This window comes from Nanorana parkeri, unplaced genomic scaffold, assembly GCF_000935625.1.
Source record: "Nanorana parkeri isolate BGI_ZX_2015 unplaced genomic scaffold, ASM93562v1 scaffold3336, whole genome shotgun sequence".
NCBI classification, from domain to species: domain Eukaryota; kingdom Metazoa; phylum Chordata; class Amphibia; order Anura; family Dicroglossidae; genus Nanorana; species Nanorana parkeri.
The window spans coordinates 12,168-23,299 of NW_017309604.1; the positions used below are offsets into that span (position 1 = coordinate 12,168).

At 44.3% G+C, this 11,132-nt stretch overlaps 1 pseudogene; it reads right to left on the reverse strand.

Annotated features, from left to right (window-relative positions):
* Positions 1-6,300: 6,300 nt before the first annotated feature.
* Positions 6,301-11,132, reverse strand: part of LOC108803046 — a 17,841-nt pseudogene continuing 13,009 nt past the window's right edge.

Consider the following 11,132-nt stretch of genomic DNA (forward strand, 5'->3'; position numbering starts at 1 on the left):
GGCGCCTGGGCCTGTGTTGCAACCTCCTGGAGCCGGCTAGGGCTCTAACCCCTGGCGCTGGACAAACATACTGAGGCGGTGAGCCACTGAGTAATTTGTACTGCACAGAAGTGCTATTAGTTTTATCGTTTTGCTGTCTTTATTTGACCAATTTTACAAAATAAAGACTGGTTTGCTTATTAAGTTACGGCTGCCTATTGATCCCAAGCGCCCTGAAGATTACACCAGATATAATTAAAGCCTTATCCAAAGTAAGTGGCAATGAGGGCTGAAAATAGAAATATTGAAAGGATTTACTGTTCGTTCGATCTCCTCCTGCCAGAAAATATGGACTTGTCCAGAGCTACTCATTTAACTAAGATGGCAGTGGAAGAGCTACCCAATGTCAGAAGTGAGAACACTGGAAGTAATGTAATCTGACTAGCACAAAGATTTTACCCAAATCTGAGGCACAACAACTAATGTGCACGGTTCTATTGAACTCTATGTTGATGAGAGATTAGAAGAAATCAAAAAATTGTACAAAATCAATGTTTTCTAAAACGTCTTAGACATCAAAGTAAGCCAGCTGTCAAATAGGTTCCAGGGACTGAAGCAGCTTAGCTTGTCCAGGGGTTTGATATCATTTAAACTGCAGTTCTAGCTTCTGTAAGAGATGATGGCTTGGCAATCTTCTCAGTTTCAGGGCCCATTCACACCAGATGCATCGGTATGCTTTCTTCAACACATGCAAAAGCAAGTACTGTGCATCAGAAAATCAATGAAGGTGAATGGGAGCAGTTCACACCAGAGTGTTGCGCTGATGTAAAGTTGTTGTGTGTTGAGAAAAAGTAGAGCAGGCCAGACTTTTTTTCAGTTATTTGCAAGTTAAAAAATGGAAGTTTGGCACTTCTGGCGCGCTGTACACCATTGACAACGTCCTAGAACAGAGAATATAGGGGCACTTGATCTGACAACCATGGCTGCCAGACACTGGCTGGATGTCGATGCCCTAATCACATTTGCTGAAGACCACCCAGTGCTGTAGGACAACCAACACGTGTACATGGACAACCACGGCAAGGCCCAAAGCTGGCAGGAAATAGCTGACCAACTCAGGCTGGGAGAACATGAGAGCAAGCCGACACCTTTGATGTTGTTATATCTTGCCTACTATATTTTCTTTTTGGAGACAATGCTCTTGCTCAGTTGCAAATTTTCCTGCCCATGTCTCAAAAAAGTTTCCAAATTTCCTTGCCTGGGATCCACAGATGCTGCACACAGCCCAGCCATAGAAGTAAATGGCTGTACGCAGGTACACAAAGCTTTGCACTGCTATTTGCGTAAACCTGTACATGCTGTTAGATGGCCCACACACAGCCATATGGTACCCAAGAAGCAACAGTCTCTTTTTACACCCCATTCACACTGAGCGACTTGGATATTGTGCGTTTTCCACGCGATTCCGTGCTGAGAGGCTTTGAGTGACGGTGCACATTTTATCGAGCTACAAAGCGCGTTTTTTGGGGCCGGACTTCTTCGCTGCTACATGGGGCTGTAACCAATCAACAGTGATCTTGATGTCACATCATTCTTTCCTTCCATTTTGCAGTGCAAATGTGCAACAAAAGTTGTGCAATATTGCCGATAATGCGCGAATTTGCACAACACCAGAGTCTATTGGAGCCGAATCGCGCGACATCCGCGCAAAAAAGGGTCATGTACGAGTGACGAGCTATAGGCAACATTGAGATGTGAACAGATCCATTGAAATGCATTGGACAAGCTAAATAGAGCGATAGCGCGCGGAAATATGCGCAATTTCTTGGCACAAAATTGCGCGATAATCCGCTCAGTGTGAATGGGGTAGCTGTCTGTGTCCTACCAACCAAAAGACAATGTGCAGGTCAGCCAATGGGATGCGTTAACAAAAACCCTGCAGGGTTAACTATTAGAAGTCATTTTATCTTACCAATAACATGCGTTCAACAATATGTGTTAACAGAAATATAACATGTGACATCTTGATCAATATAAATGCGATGCATTGGTAACATAGAAGCATTGGTAACATAAAAGTAGCTAAGTACATCTAGCATAGCAAGCAACTCTTCAACCTGTTCAAGCATATGGTGCAATGTGTCCTCAGAATTATAGCCACCCCGCTCCCTCACAACGTTGTGAGGAATATAACAGGCCATGATAACATGTGTGGCATTGACTGGGATCATCTGCATGCGCACAGTATGTGGAGTATGCACCATTGGTTGGCCAGGATCCCCAATCTACACTGGACCATGCAACGTGCTCAGCCTAATATCCACCTTACGTTGCTTGGTCCCCTTTGTGAATAAGGACGCATAAAATGTTTGCCGGGGCTGAATGTCTCAACGCCCACAAACACAAAAGCATATGGTTCTGTGGTTCCAGACAACGGTCTGTTGTGTGGAATATTTAGTTGGTTATTCCGCCATTTATTGGCCACTTTGGAATGATTAGATATAGAGCAGTTGCTACATCTTCCAAATGACCCTTCATCAATGTACTGTAAGTGCGGCCGTAATCAGCATCCCCGCATAGCAAGCATTACATAGTATTTGAGGTTGAATAAAGACATTAGTCCATCAAGTCCAACCTATTGGGATCTCATTCTAGGAGTACCTGTACCCCTGTATATTACCTGTACCCATGTATATTATGGTCCCTTAAGAAATCGCCCAAAAGTTTCTTGAACAATTCCACATTATTTGCTGAAATCACCGCCTGTGGCAGTGAGTTCCAGACCCTAACTGATCTTACTGTGAAGAACCCCCTTCGCCCCTTGTGCGTTAGAGTTTTACTGTTGGGCTTATTTTCACTCACCATCATACAGTTTCCACTTGTGCAATGCAAGGAAATGAGCGGACATTTTGAGCCCTATATGTATGTACACAGACACACACACACACGCAGGTTAGGGGTCACCAAGAACCTCTCCATTAACTTCCCTCCCACCACCACTTTTAGGCTAAGCATGCACTGATTAGTGGACGGGAAGTGGCTTAGTTTTATACGTCGTCCATTTCTTCAATGCATTTTTTAGGGAGGGTAAGAGTACATGTTGGATACTATAACTTTTATCATTTATTTAATTTGCTTTTTATATACTTTATCTTACTTTTTATTTTTAAAGAGCAAGTCATAATGCCATCATTTCTGTTAAGTTGGATATGGCTGAATCAAAGAAATTTGCAATCGTCAAACTTACAGATGAACGGGATGCCCCAGGCGTTACTCCACTTTCATGGCTGGAGGCCGATTACTCTACGTGTTACTATCCAGAGGCCAAAACTGACCAAAGGGACCAAAAGGAGAGAGCACCTCAATAAGGAGGCCGTGAATACACAGAATAAAGCATACAAGGGGCACATCTACAAAGTGCATGTTATGTACATGTATTGTGAGTATCTACTCTTTTGTATAGTAGTATAATAACACTGCTTGGTTTATTTTTCTATTTTTTTTTATGTTTGCTAAAAGGGAAAAGTATACTTCGTGTGTGTGCGTAACCTCATCTCCGAGCCTGACGAAGGGGACCCTGTGTGGCCCCGAAAGCGCTTGCCAATGAGAGACAGCATCTGTCAATAAATGAGCACCTAAATTGCTGTTATTATCGTTATTGGAGTGCTGGTGACCTTTTTGTGCGTAACCTCTGTCACCAAACCCAAGTCAACCTCAGCAAGGAAGAATTGATTGCTCTTAAACAGGATATAAACATTATTATCAAACCGGCTGACAAAAGGAGGTGCTATAGGAATCATGAACTACACTGACTATAGACAAGGTATGCGGACACTACTCAGTGATGACACCAGCTGTAAAAGGTCCCCAACTAGAGACATCACACAGAGAGCGGCGCTTGAACTCAAAATCCTGGTAGACACGGCCGCCCCCAATGGGTGGATCGATGCGAAGCTGGCGGAATACTTTATAGATGAATTCCCCAGGACCCCAGTGCTATATTGACTTCACAAGGGCCTTGATCCATGAAGGTTTTGTCCAATTGTTCCTGGGACTGATTTGATCACTCAACCAATGGCGAGAGTGATGCTCTGTACTGCTAACCCTTGTGAAGAAGAAGCTATACCCGCATACATAAGGGACACTAATGATTTTTTACTCAAACTCCTACAATTTGATAATATCAACAATGACTGACATCGGGCTACTATGGACATCTCGTCCCTTTCCACCTGTATCGTATATATATATATAGATACAGCCATGGGAAGCCATGTCCCATTGCATGCAAGTTGATAAATATGACATGCCGACATAATATGTCCTAGCTTGTTTACCGTTTGTCCTTGAAAATAACTTTATGTTTGAGAATCAGATGTATTTGCAGATTGAGGGGGCAGCGATGGGCAGCACTGTCATTTGCTAATTTTTTTTTTAATACATGTTATGTTATACACCTCGGGGGGCGTGGTTTGATGGCAGATGTGTAATTATATATATATATAATGAGTGTAGAAAATTGGATTGTTTCATTCTATATTTTTAATTATTTCATTAATAACTTTCTATAAGGAATCCGTCGAAAGCATACATTTTGATGATACTTCTGAGGAAACTGATAATGATTCTTCGTCTGTCTACAGTGAAGAGGATGAGGTAATACATTTTTTTTATACATGTTGTAAAAGAGTTTAATCAGTGCTGTAACAAGGACACTCCACTGTAGACCGGAGGTGCAAGTAAGATGCAGTTTATTTGCTTTCAAAATGGTAGATAACACGAAATCCAACATAAATAGCTTGCTGTAGCATATAACAACTGGTGATTCTGGAGGAAAGATAAGATCCCTAGTCCTGGGTCCAGGCTTTAGCAGTGGCCAGCACTCGATAATTGCACAGGTGTACACAGCAATTAAGAAAAGGATGCTGGTTAGGGGAATTAGCTCCTGCTGGGAAAGAGGAACAGACCGTGGTCAGGTGAATGCCCCCAGAAGTCAGAGAGGAGTCAGGCGAACTCCTACTGGGATAGGAACGGACGGTGTTCGGGAGTCAGGAGGACTTCCCCAGAATCTAAAGTAGAGTCAGGTGGTGAGTGTGCTGGAGACACACTAAAGGTGCCCATACACTGCACGATTCTTGTACGAGAATCGTGCAGTGTATGAAAGGACCTTAAGACAGCCAGGTAGGCTGGGAGAGGAGAGCCGTGAGCCTGAAGGGCCACTAGTACAAGTGTGGGACATTACTTCAAAGAGGACCAGTGGGTCAGAAGTGCCAACGTTTAAAGTGGAAGCCAGGAGGCTATTATTGTGTTGTTTTGAAGCCTTGCACGAATGTTATGTTGAACAACCCCTGTGTGGGTATCCAAGACGGATGTATGAACTTTGTTTTGAATAAAAGTGGGCTACCGAGCCCTTAAACCGAAGATATTGCGAGTAGACGGCATTCTTAAGCGCTCACCCTATGTGCTAAATATCCCCGAACATCACAATATATATTAGTAATTCTGCCACTATATAGATCACTGGTTCGGCCTCATCTGGAGTACGCGGTCCAGTTTTGGTCACCAGTGAACAGAAAGAATGTCCTGGAACTGGAGAGGGTCCAGAGGAGGCCAACCAAAATCATAAGGGGAATGGAGGACCAGAGCTAACTAAAATTAAACATGTTCTCATTGGAAGTAAGGAGATTAAGGCGGCGGGACATGATTTTCATGTATAAAATGTTTACCGGGGAAAGTAACATTAGCAGCAAACTTTTTACAATTAACACGATGACCAGGACTAGAGGCCACCACCTAAAATTGGTGGAGAAACAATTTCAGCGCAAGGGGCGGAGGGGTTTCTTCTCAGTTAGATCGGTCAGGGAACTCGCTGCCACATGCTGTGATTTCGGCTGAGAGTGTGGAATCATTCAAGAGGTGATTGGATGATTTCCTCAGAGACCGTAAAATACAGGGGTACAGGTACTCTTAAAATTGAAAAACACACAAGGGACCTATACATACTACACACCAATAGGACGGTGTACACACATACACAAAAAGGTTGGACTTGATGGACATGTCTTTATTCAACCTCAAATACTATGTAACTATATATATATATAATTTGATTTTTATTATTTTATTTATAAACAAACATTTTTGAATGCAAATTAGTTTTACAAAAAATTTTAACTACCATGGATTACAGTAAGGCGCACATTACAGTATTGTTTTATGTTACAAAATCTGAGGGTTTAATGTCACTTTAAGAGAATTAAAATAAAGGCTGCGTGGTTAAATATCATCTGCCAGGAAGCAAAGAACCACCAGCATTTCCAATTAGTCCTGGTAACAGAAGGAGAAAGGATGAAGATTTAAACAATGGGAATGATGAAAGTTTGATAGGTCATACCCGGTGGTGCTCGTGTGGCAGGTGTAGGCCTGTGCCAGCACTCGAAGAGTGCAAGTGTTGCCCAAACCTTGAAGAGGTAACAGCCTTTTATGGAGCCGGGTATGACGTGTTTTAGAAGCACCAGAGTTCATTGAAAGATGTTTAACAGAAAGAATTGTCGTCTATCAGATTCAAATGAACTCCGCTGTCACTCAGAAGGAATGTGTACGAGGATGCAGACCGCTATGTAATATTAATACGTTTGGAATTTTGTGAAACTAGATATTTTCATTCAAAAATCAATTGAACCATTTCCTATGTATGTGGCACTAAGGTCTTTCATGTGCATAGAACTTATATGATAACTTCTATTTCGGAACAAAAATAAATATAGGAGTGTAGAAAACATTTTAAAAAAAAACCATGTAAATTTTGAGAAATCCACAATAAGGCAACAAAGTATTTTTATGTTTTTTAGGAAAATTTACTATGTTAGTGTACTGTGCAGAGAGCTGATAAGTAAATAAAACTTATCTGCCTGCAGGGGCGGACCTACCAGCAGTGCGAGCGCTTCGAGGGGCACACTGAAGTCCGTCCCGGGGATTGAGGGCAGAGGGGGACCGGCCGCAGCGGCGACCACGCTTCTCAGGAGGAGAGAGCTGAGAGAAGTGATCGCCGCTCTCGATCACTGAAGCCGGCACACAGTAGTGACATCTGTACAGATGCTTCTTCCCCTCAGCCACTGCAGCCACAGAGATCATGCACACCAGATCAGAACACAGGCATTGATGTTCCATGCGTTCCGGGTGCGGGCGATTGCACTTGGGGCGGGGCTGCGGTGCCCGTGACGCGATCCTGTCACAGTTCAGCTGCAGACTTGCAGCTGAGCTGTTACTTGTAGTTCTACAAGTATATACATATCTCCTACCCCTGGTTCTGCAGGGCTGTGCTGGTGCTTGCAGTCCTCCAGACATGTGCTCTGAACCTGACTCACTCTTGCACCTGTCTGCAAGCTTTAGGCGTCTGCCGACCTCTCCTGCTGTTTCTTATGCAGCTTCTCGGCCAATCAGTGCAGTCTGCTTGTGGCCAATCCTGTGGATCCGCCCTCTTCCTGTCTCTATTTAAACTCAGGGCAGCGAACGGCACGAGCAACACTTTCCTAAGCTAGTTGCCGAGTCCCCCATTTGTGATGTACCCTGAATTCCTGGAAGTTTTCCCGTGTACCGGACCTTTGACTTGTCCTTGGAAATCCCCGTCTACAGTCTACGCTGTGCTTTGCTTTTGTCCTTGGAAATCCCCGTCTAGTTTACGCTGTGCTTCGCTTTGTCCCTGGAAGTCTTCAGCCTGTACCTGTTAGGTGAGTTGGGTGGACCGAGGGATTGTGACCTGGGGTCAGCACGCAGCCAAGTCCATCTCCACCATCAGGAGCTCTGGTGAATACCGGCTGGTTCTTAGATTCCACATCCCGGGGGACCCCCATGCTCAGCATACCATGCCACCTACTCAGCATTGCAGCACCCGCCTTGTATTTGAACTTCCAGCTTTAGCTGACTTCCACTACCTCATTCAGTTCCCCTGCATGTACTCCAGCTCTGGGAGCCGTCAGTCTACACTGCTTGGACCCTTTTCTCTGAGTGTCCCTGCCAGTGTAGTGGAAAGGGTCCACATACCGGACTCCAGTTCATACCTATGAGTTCCAATCCATGACAGTGCGTTCCAGCCGGATTTGGTGCCGGAACGTACAGGATCTGTTTGTGGTGTGACCAAGCCCTTAGAAATACTGAATAATCAAACCTTTTTTTTTTTTTTTTTAATGCAGCAATATAAATATTACATTGATTATCTAAATATATGTCAACACATAGGAAATAATATTTTTTTAAAAAAAAAGGACTGCACACAGTACACAATGCAATGCAATGAATAGGCTGTTTATGAAAACAAACAATAAAGTTTGTTTAAAAAAAAAAGAGAAAAAAATACCTTGCTCTGATTAGGAGAATCGATCAGACACAACACAGAGAAAATCAACACGTGCAGGCAGCAGCTGTTGCCAATCTAAAGTGGGCGGGGATGTGGATGTCGGGAGGACGTCATCCTGTAGTTCTGGCTCAGGTCGGGAGCGTGCACACAGACACCATGTAATGTTCCAGAGAAGAGGCAATCAGCTGCAAAACGGAAGTTCTCCCTCAGCATGAGAAGAGATAAGGATTTAAAAGGAAGAGCAGCAAAGAGAAGGGAAACAACCATGGATTACAGTAAGGCGCACATTACAGTATTGTTTTATGTTACAAAATCTGAGGGTTTAATGTCACTTTATATTCTGGACCCGCTATATTGATGACATGTTTGTCATGTGGCAGGGGGAAGCAGCCACTTTTCAGAGGTTTGTTGACTTTCTAATCTCCATCTTTCTGGGTATTCAACCCTGAGTTCCATGACACTTCTTATTCATTCCTCTTATTGGCTAAGTATTGCACCAGATTCTCCGCCCTGTGATGTCATCAGTCTCCAAGGCAGATCTCTCACATCTGATTCCCCCCATATATCTGTATACAACCTCCCCATAGACATAACCCAAGATGGAGGGGCTCAGCGAAGGAGGTGTCGGATCGGGTCACACAGATCATAAATGGAGATCCACCCGTCCTCAGAATCCAGATCTATCCTGACTCGGTAACTGGGATCCTCTTCCTGTCATGTCTCACCTGAGTACTGATTTCCCCACCAGCTCGCCACAACCCAGGACTTCTTATTTATCTCCAATCCATGAGTGACCTCCTCTCTATACTGGGGTAACACATCCCGAATCTCCAGTACTGTGACCCCACTAATGTCACCCTGAGGAGAAACTGACTGCTCAACACCTGAAATCTCTCTGGTGATTCTGGTCTATACCAAAATAGGATGCAGATTTCCTGTCATCTGATATACTTAGAAGATTACTAGCTGTGTTCACATCCAGTAATAGGTCTATAACCCCCCTCCCCCCCCCAACACCCCTGTTTGCTGTACAGACCCATATTTGGTCCTCCAGCCTGGAGGTGTGAGCTTTGTATGGTGGGTTGGGGCCGTGGCCTGGATGGTTCAGCAGGGATGTGGTATTTGTCCTCTGTACTATATTGTGGATAGACATGTGTCTGTACATTTACCCCAGGCATGATATCAGATATACCTGTGTGTGAGATCCCACCCACATCTAGACCCCCCTACATCATGGAGGAGTCTATCATGTCTCTCTCTGTCCTCATCATCTCCATCCTCAGTATCACACGAGTCACCTGTGTCTGATTCCTGTAAGACAGTCAGTGGATCTGTCAGGTTACACAGCTCATCAATGTGACGCATCTTCCTGGACTGCTCATCCTTCTTTATTTCCAGCTCCCGGATCACATCCGACACGTAGAGGGAGGTCCGCTCTGCCTGCCCGGAGATCTCACTCGGGACTCTCTTCTCCAGGTCCTCCAGCCGTCTCCTGAGGGCAGTGACTCTCTCTGTTTCACCAGCTGCTTTTCCTTGTACTTTCCTCCTGTGTTCCTCCAGACTCTGGACTCTTTTCTCTATCTCCTCTCTCTCTGTCATCAGTTTCTGGAGAACATTTCTCAGTGTCTTCTTCATCTCAGAGGCCTCATCCAGAGTCTCCACTGATGTCCCCGATGTTCTCCAGCCAAACTGCAGGACACACAGATACAGGCAGAGTCCTCAGTGCAGTAATACTCCAGGATCTTCTTATGGACGGAGCATTTCCTGTTCTCCAGGGAAGTGGTGAGGTCACATAAGATGTGTTCTGGTCACTTGCTATGGACTCTCAGGTGGTTGTCACACAGAGAAGCTCCACACATCAGACAGACTTCACAGCAGGTACAGGAGTATGAATACATTGAGTACAGAAGACCCCGGACTCCTTAACTGGCTGAGCAGACAGGAAATTCTCCACTATGTTACTTAGTGTTATGTTCCTCTGCAGTGCAGGCCGCTCCTGGAACTCTTCTCTGCATTCAGGACAGGAATATCCTTCAAACCCGTCCTGTAGACGTGTGCGATTCGTTTCGTTCCGAATCGAAATTCGTAGGTTCGGATCATCCGAATCTCCGAAATTCAAATTTCCGAATCCGAACTTTCGGATTTTTACCCTTAATTTCGGATTCGTATCAATTACCAGCTGATTACGATTAGAAACGAAATCCGAAAAGAATCCGATCCGAATGCGAACGTGCGGTCGAACGAACGGAAATAAACGCACTTAACCATGTGACTACTTTCTAACCAATCACATGTATTTTTCAGCTGATGGGTGTTGGCTTCCATGCACGGTCATGTGACTGCTCTTTGTGGGTTTGAGAAGTGGAAAGAGAAAGACGTGTGTTTATGATCTGTGGCGAAGCTTCGATTTATCTTAGCCATCCTCAGTTTATTTTCGTTTTTTCTCATATATATTAGTTCTAGTGAGTGAGGGGATCACCTTTTGCTCATTATTTTCTGTTTTCTGATATTTATTCAGAGATTTTGAGTTGGGTACTAGATCTGATCTTAAGTAGTTGAGATCTGATCTGTGTATTCTCTCTAGTGTGACTGACTGCCATAACTTTCAGCACCAGACATTATGGTCAACGTGCCAAATTTTTTCCAGCACGTAACAGGCTCATATCAAGTTGGTGGTTTCTTGCTTGATGTCCCACTCTCCGGACGGCGAAAGAGGCGCCATAACATCGGTTGAATTGCCTGCATTCCCGCCTCTCTCAGGGGAAATATTTTATGACCAAAATATTTAATTATGGTC